Genomic DNA, 11,610 nt, shown 5'->3' on the forward strand with positions numbered 1-11,610 from the left:
AGTGTACACTTTGTGTTCTCTTGTGCCAAAAAACCAGCCACCGTCCTTATGGTATGGTGTAGATGATCTCAACAATTATGGAGGACTCCATGATGGTTTTCAAGTTGAGTTTCAGGCCATAGCCTATTTCCATAATCGCATCAAAGCTAAATCAGCAGTTCAAACTTCAAAGGTAATTGTTAGTACTAAAGTGGATTTTTCAAAGATAGAACCAGACCAAACCCATATTCAAGTACCAAATCCAAATCCAAGAGGATCATCAGGGTTGATGACCCTCTGCACTGTTCCAGGATAATGAAGAGGGAATGCTGAAGGCATGACCTTCAAAATTCAGATGCGTGGCATGCTAGGGCTAACTTACCAAGAGTAAATGCAACTAAGGCAGTTCAAAGGTAATTGTGGAGGATCTCTACAATTATGGAGGACTCGATGATGGCTTTCAATTTGAATTTCAGGACATAGCCTATTTCCATAATCGAATCAAAGCTAAATCAGCAGTTCAAAGGTAATTGCTAGTACTAAAGTGGATTTTCCAAAGATAGAACCTGACCCAAACCCATATTCAAGTACCAAATCCAGATCCAAATCCGAGGGTTGATGACCCCATGCACTGTTTCCAGGTTACTCAAGAGGGAGTGCTAAATGCATCACCTTCAAAATTCAGATGCATGGCATGCTAGGGCTAAATCAGCAGTTCAAATGGAAATGTTAGTACTAAAGTAGATTTTCCAAACCTAGAACCGGACCCAAACCCATATTTACCAAATCTCGATCCACTCTAAAAATATCCCAACTGGTAGACATTCTGTCATAGGCACTTTGCCAACTCTTGGTATCTGCTCAATTCTAGATGTAATGACGCGAACAGAATTTCCATCGGAGTCAGGCCAAAAATAGCAACTCTCCTAAATTTTAGGAGTGTGGTCCTTTGTATTCTAGGATAATCCCCCATTCCCAAAGCTTGTACTTTCCAAATATTTAGACATCCTGGAGTCCACTAGACCCCTTGCATACTGGGAATGTCCAGGCTGGTGACACTCATTCGGCAATCACGACCGGCTCATGGCACTGTAGCCATTTATATGGTAGTGATGTGTGGACGTAGGCTAATAATGGGCCGGGACACTTTTTCCCTCTTTAGGAAGCGTGCATGTGCTTATCATGTCACTTCACTTATTCTCATCAATCTACTTTGAGTGTTGTGCTTCCATCTCTCTCTCCTTGCTTGCTACATCTATGTGAGTGTTGCTACACTGATCTTCAATCCAACAATTGGTATCAGAGCAACAGGTTCTCTTGGCTTTCACCCCCTTGTCATCTTCTCCTCGAGTTGCACTTTTGATTGTCTCTAATTGAGCTATCCTCTTAGGTGGAGAAGGTATATTATATAGTGTGTGGTTAACTACATTAACAGAGTTTTGGGCGCGTTCGCATGTTCAAGATTTCCGCGGGCATCCTGGAAGTATCATTTCAAACTCTTTTTGTTCTATTTCAGATTTTCTACGTAGCAACAGCAGCATCATTTAATGTGCAGACAAGACCATCGTCATCTTCGACATTGCATCTTCAAGTTTATCTTCAACAGCAACGTCAACATTATCATTGATTTCTGCATTCCCGCTAAGTATCATTTCCACACTCTCTTTTGTAATTTTTCATACACTTTGCAGGTTTCCATCGTTATCGATTATCTATTGGCAACCATTTCAATTGCATCATTGGCCATTGACAGTACCTACTCGTAGTTCGGATATTTTCATTTATGTCATAGATTAGTTATTTACAGGAAAAATGGCAGGCAATGATGTATTTGGTATGCTTTCTGTTGAGGATAAGCTTGACGGGACCAACTACCCATGGTGGTTCTATATGATGCACCATGTATTGGTCGCCACTAAAGGGCTTTGGAATGTTGTTTTTGGCATTGAGGCACGCCATGTCTCGCCAACAAAACTGATCATTTGGCCATTTACATGGTTTCTCCCGGTTCTCGTACCCAAATGTGGCCAATTTCTCGTGCCCAAATGTGGCGAGTGTGTGGATCCGAGTGTTCTTGGTCCCAGTTCCGCACTTTCCGATGTGCCAAATTCGTACCCGGAAATGCTAGTGATGTACATGTTCCATGACCAGGAGATTTGTCCATAAATCAAGTGCACATGCACACATGTTCGCATGCTTGACATTGTTTTCGTGTGACTTGTATTCGTTTGTTTGCCTGCTATGAATGCACAATTCACGGGCCTAGGACGCCTACTCGTGAACCGTGCGAACGTCTTGTATTCTGACGTGTTGTGTGGCCTGTGCGAACAGGTGATAAGTTTGCCCCAAAAACCTTGGATATTTTTATTAAAATCGTTTTGTAATGTTATAACCTTTGCAGGTTCACATTTTCTTATAAGTGAGTGGACACTTAAAAAATGTGCTCGGAACTAGGCACCCAAATGATTTAGGCATGTGAAGAGGACACTTTTGTACAATGTAACTCCCATGTGTGATGGAGGTTGGTGGGAAGAAATAAACGAAGGCATGTACCACCAGATGGGAGGGGGAAAGGTTTTCGAAAAAGAGCAACCCGCCTTGGAATTCGATCATCGTTTGCTTCTAGCTCTCCTGATTACTTTACTTCAGGCTATTGATCGTCTGGTCACCTCTACTACTGAGAGCTGCTAGTCGGCTGATCATTTCCCCTACAAGTGCTGCTGCTAGTCGCTTCCCCTACTGGTGTTGCTGTTTGTTTCTCCTACAAGTGGACGGTCTGCTGCAGCCAAGCTAGACATTGTGCTACATGCTCGACAACGACGACATCTTTTCAACGAGTTATCTCCCACCAAGTGTACCCAGTCCATGCGCCAGTATGGGCACACCAACATCGTGGACCCGAAAAACCAGTATCGTGAGTGTTTTACTCCAATGAAGGGCAGGAAGATTTTCTCAAGGGACATCAACTACGAAGGGAGCTCTTCTCCGATTACTTGTTTGATATATGTATTCATGCCTAATGCATTGATGGAAAATCTATCTTAAAAGCCCGTGGAACATTGTACCAATAAAATACTCCAATAATATACTTAGTATTGAGGGGAAGGAGGGGAAGGGGGGAGCCAGGATTTCGGCCCCAGTGTGGTATTACAAAGCATCTGTCAATTTTTCACTTTTGCTTATTGTATTGTGCCGTCTTAAGGATCTTAAGAGTTCAAGTGTTGCTAAAACACGATACGGTGTCCAACACGAGCTTACACATTGAGAGGTGTATTGCAAAAACAACATAGTACAGGTACTTTGGATAGTGAAACGAGTTCTTACATAACTGTGGCATCCGCCTCCGCACCTCCCTAGGCAGAACAAGCCAAGTGGGATGGCAAGGATGCACAGGCACATGCACATGCATTAGCGGCACTTTCAGTGAAAAAGGAGCATTATTCCTCATATTCACTCATGTAAAACTGTGAAGCATACTTGGGATGTGCTTGTTGCGCTTTACCAAGTGCATAACGAGGAATGAGTGGCCTACTTGAGCAAGCAATTAGAGTCCGAGCATATAAATGAGGGAGATTTAATGGATGAGTTCCTCACAAGGATTAAGTATCGTAGGGGAGCAATTGGCATGTATTGATAAGGCCTATCTGGACAGTTCTTTGGTGTCTACTGTTCTCACCGCTCTACCGGATTCATACCAAGGTTTTGCATCTACACTTCGGCTCATGATGAAGAGTAAACCCAATGCCCTTGCTTTTGATGAGTTAGTTGCAGTACTCTTGCAAGAAGAGGAATCTTGACAAAACCAAACTAGTATGCGTGTGGGAGATTAAGCATTTGCTGCTAATCAAAAAGGAGAAGACAAAGCCTTTTTCTAAAAGCAGCTATAAGCCAAAGGCAGAATCTTCTGGAAAGGATGCCGAGAAGGGGGGTGATAAGCTTAAGCATAAAGCTGACGGTAGTGTTGATCGCTACAAGACAAGGCTTGATGCAAAGGGTTATGCTCAAGAGAAGGACATAGATTATGCTGAGACCTTTGCACCTACATCTCATATGACTATGATCAAGTGCATTATTGCATTGACAGTGCATCATGTATATATATACCTAGATGAATCCAGGAACATGCCCAAATTCACCTTTTAGGAACATGCATAATATATACTCATGGTAGTCAACCCACAAGACTATATAACTATCAACTCCATTATGCATAGTATGGACTAGATACTATGCATCATGGTTGGAATGTATATCAGTTGGCTACCAAGACCGCCCTTAAATGGTGACTTACATGAGGAGGTTAATGCATATCAACCTCATGGTTTTGTTGAGAAGGAGCAAGATTCTAAAGTATGTAGGTTATAAAAAGCTTTATATCGCCTTAAACAGACTCCCAGAGCATGGTGTGAGAAGATAAACGCACACTTGGTTGCAAATGGTTTTTGCATCAGTCTAACTGAGAGTACTCTCTATGTAAAGAGAAGTAAAGATTGCTTTTGGTTGTCGTTTTATGCATTGATGACATGCTGCTCACAGGCCCTAATGAGGAGAAGATTTCAACCTTCAAAAATGAAATACATGTGTCATTTGAAATGACAAATTTGGGCTCGTTGCATTATTATTTGGACATACAGTTTATGCAACGTGATGATGGTATTGTGATGTTGTAGTCAAAGCACATACAAAGACTGCTTACACAGTTTGGTCTTGAAGACTGTAAGCCAGTTGCTACACCAGTAGAGACAAGTGCTAGGCTTAGTCTCCTGGATGCACGTGAATCATTTGATGCATCACTTAATCAACAGGCTGTTGAATGTCTCATCTACCTATGTAATACGAGGCCAGACATTCAGCTTGGGGTCTTCCAATTGAGCAGGTTTATGTGATAGAGTGTCCACATAGCGAAAGCACAAGGAGCTCTAGAATGTGCTGAACTGAGAGTGCAAGAGAGAGAGAGAGATATGAAGCCAAAAGGCTGAATATACTACAGCGAATACAATCCCGAGCAAGAGAGCTAATAGTCTCATAAGTCAAGGATACAAAAGGGAGCGAGTGTGTCAACACATGAACCACACAACTGAACAATGAAGATATCGAAAGGGAGAGGCCAACCCACCTATTTATAGGTAAGGAGTTGGCCGACTAGACATCAGCACCTAACCTAGGAAAATTACCAGGAAAACAGGGGAAAAATAAGGGTGGCCAGCCCACGATCAAGAGCCATAAAAGGGAACAAACATTGGCAAAATATGGGCAACGTACAGGGATGAAATGCTAACATCAGCACCGGATGCTGAACAAACTCCAAGAAGCCAAAGATGAGGAGCCAAGGAAGCCTTAGACATCGGCTTGGTGAACAAATCTGCTACATTCTCTGCTGAAGGACAGTACTCCAAATGCAAATCTCCCGCAAGAACCATTCACGAACATAGTGATACTCGATCTCAATGTGTTTCGTATGAGCATGAAACACAGGGTTCTTGATTATGGCGATGCAACTCTGATTGTCACACCAAAGAGGAGTAGATTTGGTAGGAGGGAAGCCAAGTTCACCCAATAATCTCCGCAACCATGTCGCCTCACATGCAGCATAGCAAGCTGCTTGATACTCTGCCTCTGTAGAGGAAAGCGCCATAGTAGGCTGCTTTTTACTGCTCCATGAAATGGCTCCCGACCCAAGTGAGAAAACACAACCAATGGTCGAACACCGAGCATCCAAATCTCCAGCCCAATCTGTATCAGTCCACCCAAGAAGAGTGCACCCCTGGCCATAAAATATGCCAAAATCCAAAGTACCAAAGCACCCTGAGAGCACACCGTCAATGATGCTAACGGGGCTTGGATGTGAAAGCACTCAATAAGCTGACTCTAAAACAAATTTCCAATGAGGAGTAGGTCAACCCTACCAAACAATCAACAAGAACATTGTAAGGATTTGGTTGGCTGCCCCTATTTGGGCATGTATATAGCCAGGCCTTCCCTCCCTCACATTCATTGTATTGCTTTGTGCCTCTTGCATGCCTTAGTGCCTCTGCATATTGGCTCACATACAAACCTCACATACGAACCTCATATTTACCTTATGAGGTTCGTATGTGAGGTTAAGTATATACCTGCGTTTCTCTCCATCTCTCTCTCTCTCTCTCTCTCTCACTCTCTCTCCTGTGTTTCCACTTTCCCATCTTCCGTTGCGCATTCCTTCATGGTATCAAAGCACCGGTGACTTGCAGCATTAGTTGGTCCCTCCTCTTTCCTGCATTTTTTCTCAGATCTGTTGCTGGTCAGTTTGCCCTCTTCCATGCACTTCACCGTTGCAATTTTGTGGTCGATCTTCATCAGGATCTGTCCCTGGGACTCCTGTAGTGCTATCGGCCTCCTCTGTTTCAGGGCAGCAGCAGTGTATTTGCTGTGCTTTTCTTCTACAGGCTCTTTTGCTGAAGTTGGTTGACTGATCTGAGGCTTGTTGGTATCTTACCGGATCTGTGTTTTTTTCTTGCTGCCCCAGATTCTGTCCTATCTACAGCCCCTTTCACCTTTGCGTTTTTCAGATCTGCAGCCCCTCGTTGCTGCGTTTTCTGGACTGTTCCTGCTGGTAGCTCTACCTTCACCTGGGGTTCATCATTAAAACCCGAAGGTACCTTCTCTTCAGCATTTTTTCCTCATATGAGGTCTGGAAGCTGGTCGGCCTGTATTTTCAGGTTTGCAGCTTCTCTATTGGCTGTGTTTTCTTCTCCAGTGGACACATATCACTTGCAGAGGGGGTTTTGTGTGGATTGTGGCTTCCTTGCCTTTTGTTGGCGGTGGAGTGCTGTTTTTTGCTGGACAGCAGTGTTTTGGCTACATTTTGCTTCCCAAAAGAGATTTCTACACTCAGAGGGGGGCCCATCTCCAGCTACTTCACTTGAGGACCAGTTTTGGGAGCTATTTTGTATCTGTGGAGACTTTCTTCTGGAGTTTGCAGATTTTGGAGGAGAGTAGTTCTTTCTTGTTATCTTTTCAAAGATCCTAAGCAGAGTTTATTTTGTCCGAGCCTATGTTCTTTGCAGTGTTTGCAAAGAAAGGAGTGTGTTTTGCCTGTGAGGTGTGATCCTTTCACAGAGATGATTTGTTTGTTGCTGATTCTTGGGATCTGATTCTATGGAAGAGTCTTCTGCTCTTAGTGATGCTTTTGAGGACTTTGTTACCACTTTAGTTTATATTCATGCTTCCCTTCCTCATTGTGAAGAGTCTACCTCTGCCTCTCTTTGTGATGCTTCTAAGGATGCCCCTCCCTCTGCTAGTTCTGCATTTGGTTTGATGCGGCATGCAGGGTTGTTTTGGAGGATGGACTTTCGGACCCAGTGGGATGCTTTGGATCTATGGTTGTTTGCCGTGCCTAGGGCCCAGTGGTACTTCTGGAGTTTTTTGGATTTGGATCAAAATCAGGTTGGGCTTGTATCAGTCCGACAACGTCATTTTTTAGAGGGGGATGTGGAGTCCTTTCATCTAGCGATGCCCACCTCACTAGAGTGTGCTTATGTACAGCATTGGGCAACTCATGGTACGGAGTTTGAGCAGATGGACACCATCTTTTCTACAGTCATTACATCTTGCATGGCCGACCTTTCCAAAGGATGCTTCTTTTCAATGTTTGGCAACTCTTGTTACCGAGTTTGAGTAGATGGACTCAAAGGATTCCAGTGAGGAGCAGCCTGCTTCTCCCAGGATTGATTATCTACAAGATCTGATCTTGGTTGGTTTTGAGGTTTTTCAGACCTTCTCCAAGCTAGAAACACGACATTTGACTTCGGGGAGTGTTCTTACACTTGGGAGTGGAACCATTATTTAGAGCAGTACGTCACAGCCTACATGGTTGTTTTCTTCCATACGAGCGGTGTACCTTGCAGCTTGTTCTGTTGCTTTTGTAGCTAAGTTGCTGTAGAGATTGCTTGTGGAGATTTCCTGGTACCTGTCGCTACACTCTTTTATCTTTGATCGAGGACACCGTCTCTGGCTTCTTGGAGTTCACTCAGCATCCAGTGCTGAGAGGGGGTGTTAGACATCATCATCCCCTTGTTGCTGGCTTCCTTTGTGGTGTCCTATTTTAGCCTTTAGGGCTAACCATGTTAGCTAGAGAGGCTGGTCACCCCTCATCATATTCCCACTTTTTTCCTATTTTATAGAGTCATTAGGTTTTATTCCCAGTCGTGAGGAGCTGGTCAACTGCCCCTATTTCGGCATATATATGCCCGGGCCTTCCCTCCCTCACATTCATTTTATTGCTTTGTGCCTCTTGCATGCCTTAGTGCACATGAACAATCTGAAAGTGAAACATGGACAAAAAGTTTGCCCATCTCATATACTTCTCAAAGAGCTTCGTTTGGGTAAGGAAATGTCAAAGAGTCTGATGATCACTCTGAACAATGAAATCAGCCCCAAGAACGTAATGCTTCCAAGTAGAAATAGCATGAATAATCGCAAGAAGCTCCTTCTCATACACTTGTAGATTCCTTTCTGCTGGTGACAAAGTTCTACTCTCATAAGCAATAACATGCCCTTCTTGCATAAGAACAGCTCCAATGCTATTCCCGCATGCAATGAAATCAGCCCCAAGAAGGTAATGCTTCCAAGTAGAAATAGCATGAATAATCGCAAGAAGCTCCTTCTCATACACTTGTAGATTCCTTTCTATTGGTGACAAAGTTCTACTCTCATAAGCAATAACATGCCCTTCTTGCATAAGAACAGCTCCAATGCTATTCCCGCATGCATCACACTGTACCACAAAAGGTTTATGAAGATCCGGTAAAACCAAAACTGGACCAGTGGTTAGCTTTTTCTTAAGCTTGTTGAAAACTTCCATTTCCTTTACTGTTCACTAGAATTTTACATCCTTCTTGGTCAGGTGATGTAAAGGTGAAGCAATTTCTGCAAAGAATCGGATAAACCTCCTGTAATATGAACAAAGTCCTAGAAAACTTCTCACATCATGAATAGTCTGTAAATCTGGCCAATTCTTTATTGCTTCAACTTTTGTTGGATCCATCCTAACGCCATCCTTAGACACTATCTGCCCAAGAAAGTGAATCTCCTGCAAGAAGAATTCTCTCTTCTTTCCATTGACAACCAGCCTATGCTTTTTAAGTTCCTCAAAGACTCTGGTCAAATGCTCCCGATGCTCCTTCTCTAAGTGAGAAAACACAATCATATCATCAAAGAAAGTGCCCACAAAAGCACGGTGGGGTCGAAAAATTCGATCCATCATCCTGTTAAAAGTCGCTGGAGCATTCGTAAGACCAAAAGGCATAACCAAAAACTCATAAAGTCCAAAAGTTGTCCTGAAGGCTGTCTTGTGCACATCTTTTGGCCTGATGCGAATTTGATGATATCCACTCTTCAGATCAATGCGACTGAAGTACGCTGCTCCCTGTAAACTGATCCAAAATATCATCAATTCGAGAAATAGGAAATCTGTTCTTGATGGTAATCTTGTTCAGTGCCCTGTAGTCAATGCACATCCGCCAAGAACCATCTTTCTGTTGTACCAAAAGCACTGGTGAACAATAGGGCGAAGAACTTGGCTGAATCAACCCTTTGTCCAACAGATCACACACTTGGCTCATAACCTCTTCTTGTTGGGCTGCACTCACCCTATAGGGTGGCTTATTCGGTGGTGAACTTCTAGGAATCAAATCAATCCCATGATTCTCAGGCCTGGCAGGCGGCAATTCCCCTAGCAAAGCCTCTGAAAAACAATCTTGAAAACCTTTGAGAAAATCCAATCTTTCCTTATCCAACTCAGATAAGTTAGAATCCGTGGTATCCTGATTCTCTTTAACAAACAATAAGTAAACAGAAAGATGTTTCTTTATTAGACGAGAAATGGCCAAGGCCGATACAACAGGAATAGATTCCCCTTTAAGCTTTACATCAAGAGTGTGTTCCTTATTCTTATTAGTGAGAGAGATTTTCCTGTTGAAAGTATCTACTACCGCTTTAACCTTATGGCACCAAGGCATACCCAACAAAACATCACAACCCTCAAAAGGCATAATGAAGAAGTTATCTTCTCTGTCGATGTAAGTCTGCACACTGAGACGCAGTTTCCCAATGATCGGTGTAACCTCTACCGAATGTCTAGGACAAGACAAAGTAGCCTCATGTAACACACCCATCTCCTCTGGTTTGATGCCCAACTTTGCTGCAAGCTCGGGGGTGATGAAGTTTGCACGAGCCTCAGGATTGAAGAAGATCAAAACCTCATGATCTCGAAGTCTTTCCCATGCTCTGCACAACTCTGAAGATGCATCCCCTTGCTTCATCCCTATCAAGTCAGGTACTAGTCTAGCAGATGGTTTTTGTTTCTTTACTTTAGGCTCTTCCTGTGAATCATCTGTGTTTTTAGGTGCTCTCTTCGAACACCTATAGTACCGATGCCGTGCTTCTCCATAGGAGAAACATTTGTTACCAGCTATAAGCTCTTTCCTTTCTTCACCTGTCCTTTGAGGTAAAGGCTGAAATTTTCTCTTCTAGGATTGCCCCTTCTCTCGTGATTCAGTGTTTTTGGTCTCTTTCGATTCCTTTGATGCTTTCTTGGAGAAGAGACGTTGATCCTTGAATCCTAACATCTGACCAGTAAGCATGGCATATCCAGTCTGAGCATTTTCTATCATCTGAGTCATATTAATGACCTTTGTTTTGATGCAATAATCTCAAAGCTCCTTGGACCGGTAGCAGAGCATCTCAAAATTTCTTGTTATATTCTTCCAGATTGTTACAATCTCTGGAATCTAATCGATGCCAAGCTGTCATAATATCCACCTCAAAAGTCGGTGTCAACCATAAGGAAGAGAAGATTTGCTTGAACTCCACCCAAGTGCTAGATGCTATTGCTTGATGAAGAAGTGTCGACCACCATTGAAGAGCATTACCCTTTAGAAAAGAAGCTGCCTTTCGTACCTTATATGCCTCTGTGAAGTTACCACCAAAAAATGCCGCATCAAACTATTGAATGAAGGTAAGAGCCTTCAAACGGTCCTTTGCACCACTAAAAGTATCAAACTTTACTGCAGCACCACCCTCTTTATAATCTTTTGGCTTCTCGCCTTGAACAAGATTATTATAGGGATGTGGTTTGAGAAGAGAGTTGCCCACAGCATTAGGTCCTATTCCCATCATACCACCTCCCATACCAGGCATACCGAAAGCACTTCCACCACCGCCACCATAAGTTCCATACATACTTCCTGGCATACCTCCATACATACCTCCATGCATACCTGGTTGCATGCCATAGCTCCCAATCATGCCCATGTTGGGTACACCCGTCATGGAATGAAAGACAGAGCCTCCGCCAAAGTAACTAGGATGAGAAGTATTGAAAGGGTTTCCATGGATAGGTGGGGGAAAAGAAGAAGAAGAATCAGCATATGGCTGAAAATTTGGGTGGATGGGAGTCAAATGTTGAGGCTTAGCTTTCTTCTCAGACCCCTGCCTCCGATGTTTGGAATCAGCCTTGAAGTTTCGTGGAAAACGTGAGTCCTTCGCGAGTTCCATTAATTCCTCCATCAAACTCTGCATCTTTGCTTCATAGGTGGCATCATCATCTTCAAGTTCTCGCATATCAGAAGGTATTTCTTGCTCGCTTTCCTC

At 43.3% G+C, this 11,610-nt stretch overlaps 1 protein-coding gene across 1 annotated transcript in view; it reads right to left on the bottom strand.

The window, feature by feature from the left end:
- LOC147631426 (uncharacterized) overlaps positions 1 to 11,610 on the bottom strand; it is a 192,816-nt gene that overhangs the window by 1,951 nt on the left and 179,255 nt on the right. The window lies entirely within an intron of this gene.

Source organism: Cibotium barometz, chromosome 15 (genome assembly GCF_041138505.1).
Source record: "Cibotium barometz isolate CiBa-2024 chromosome 15, ASM4113850v1, whole genome shotgun sequence".
Lineage (NCBI taxonomy): Eukaryota > Viridiplantae > Streptophyta > Polypodiopsida > Cyatheales > Cibotiaceae > Cibotium > Cibotium barometz.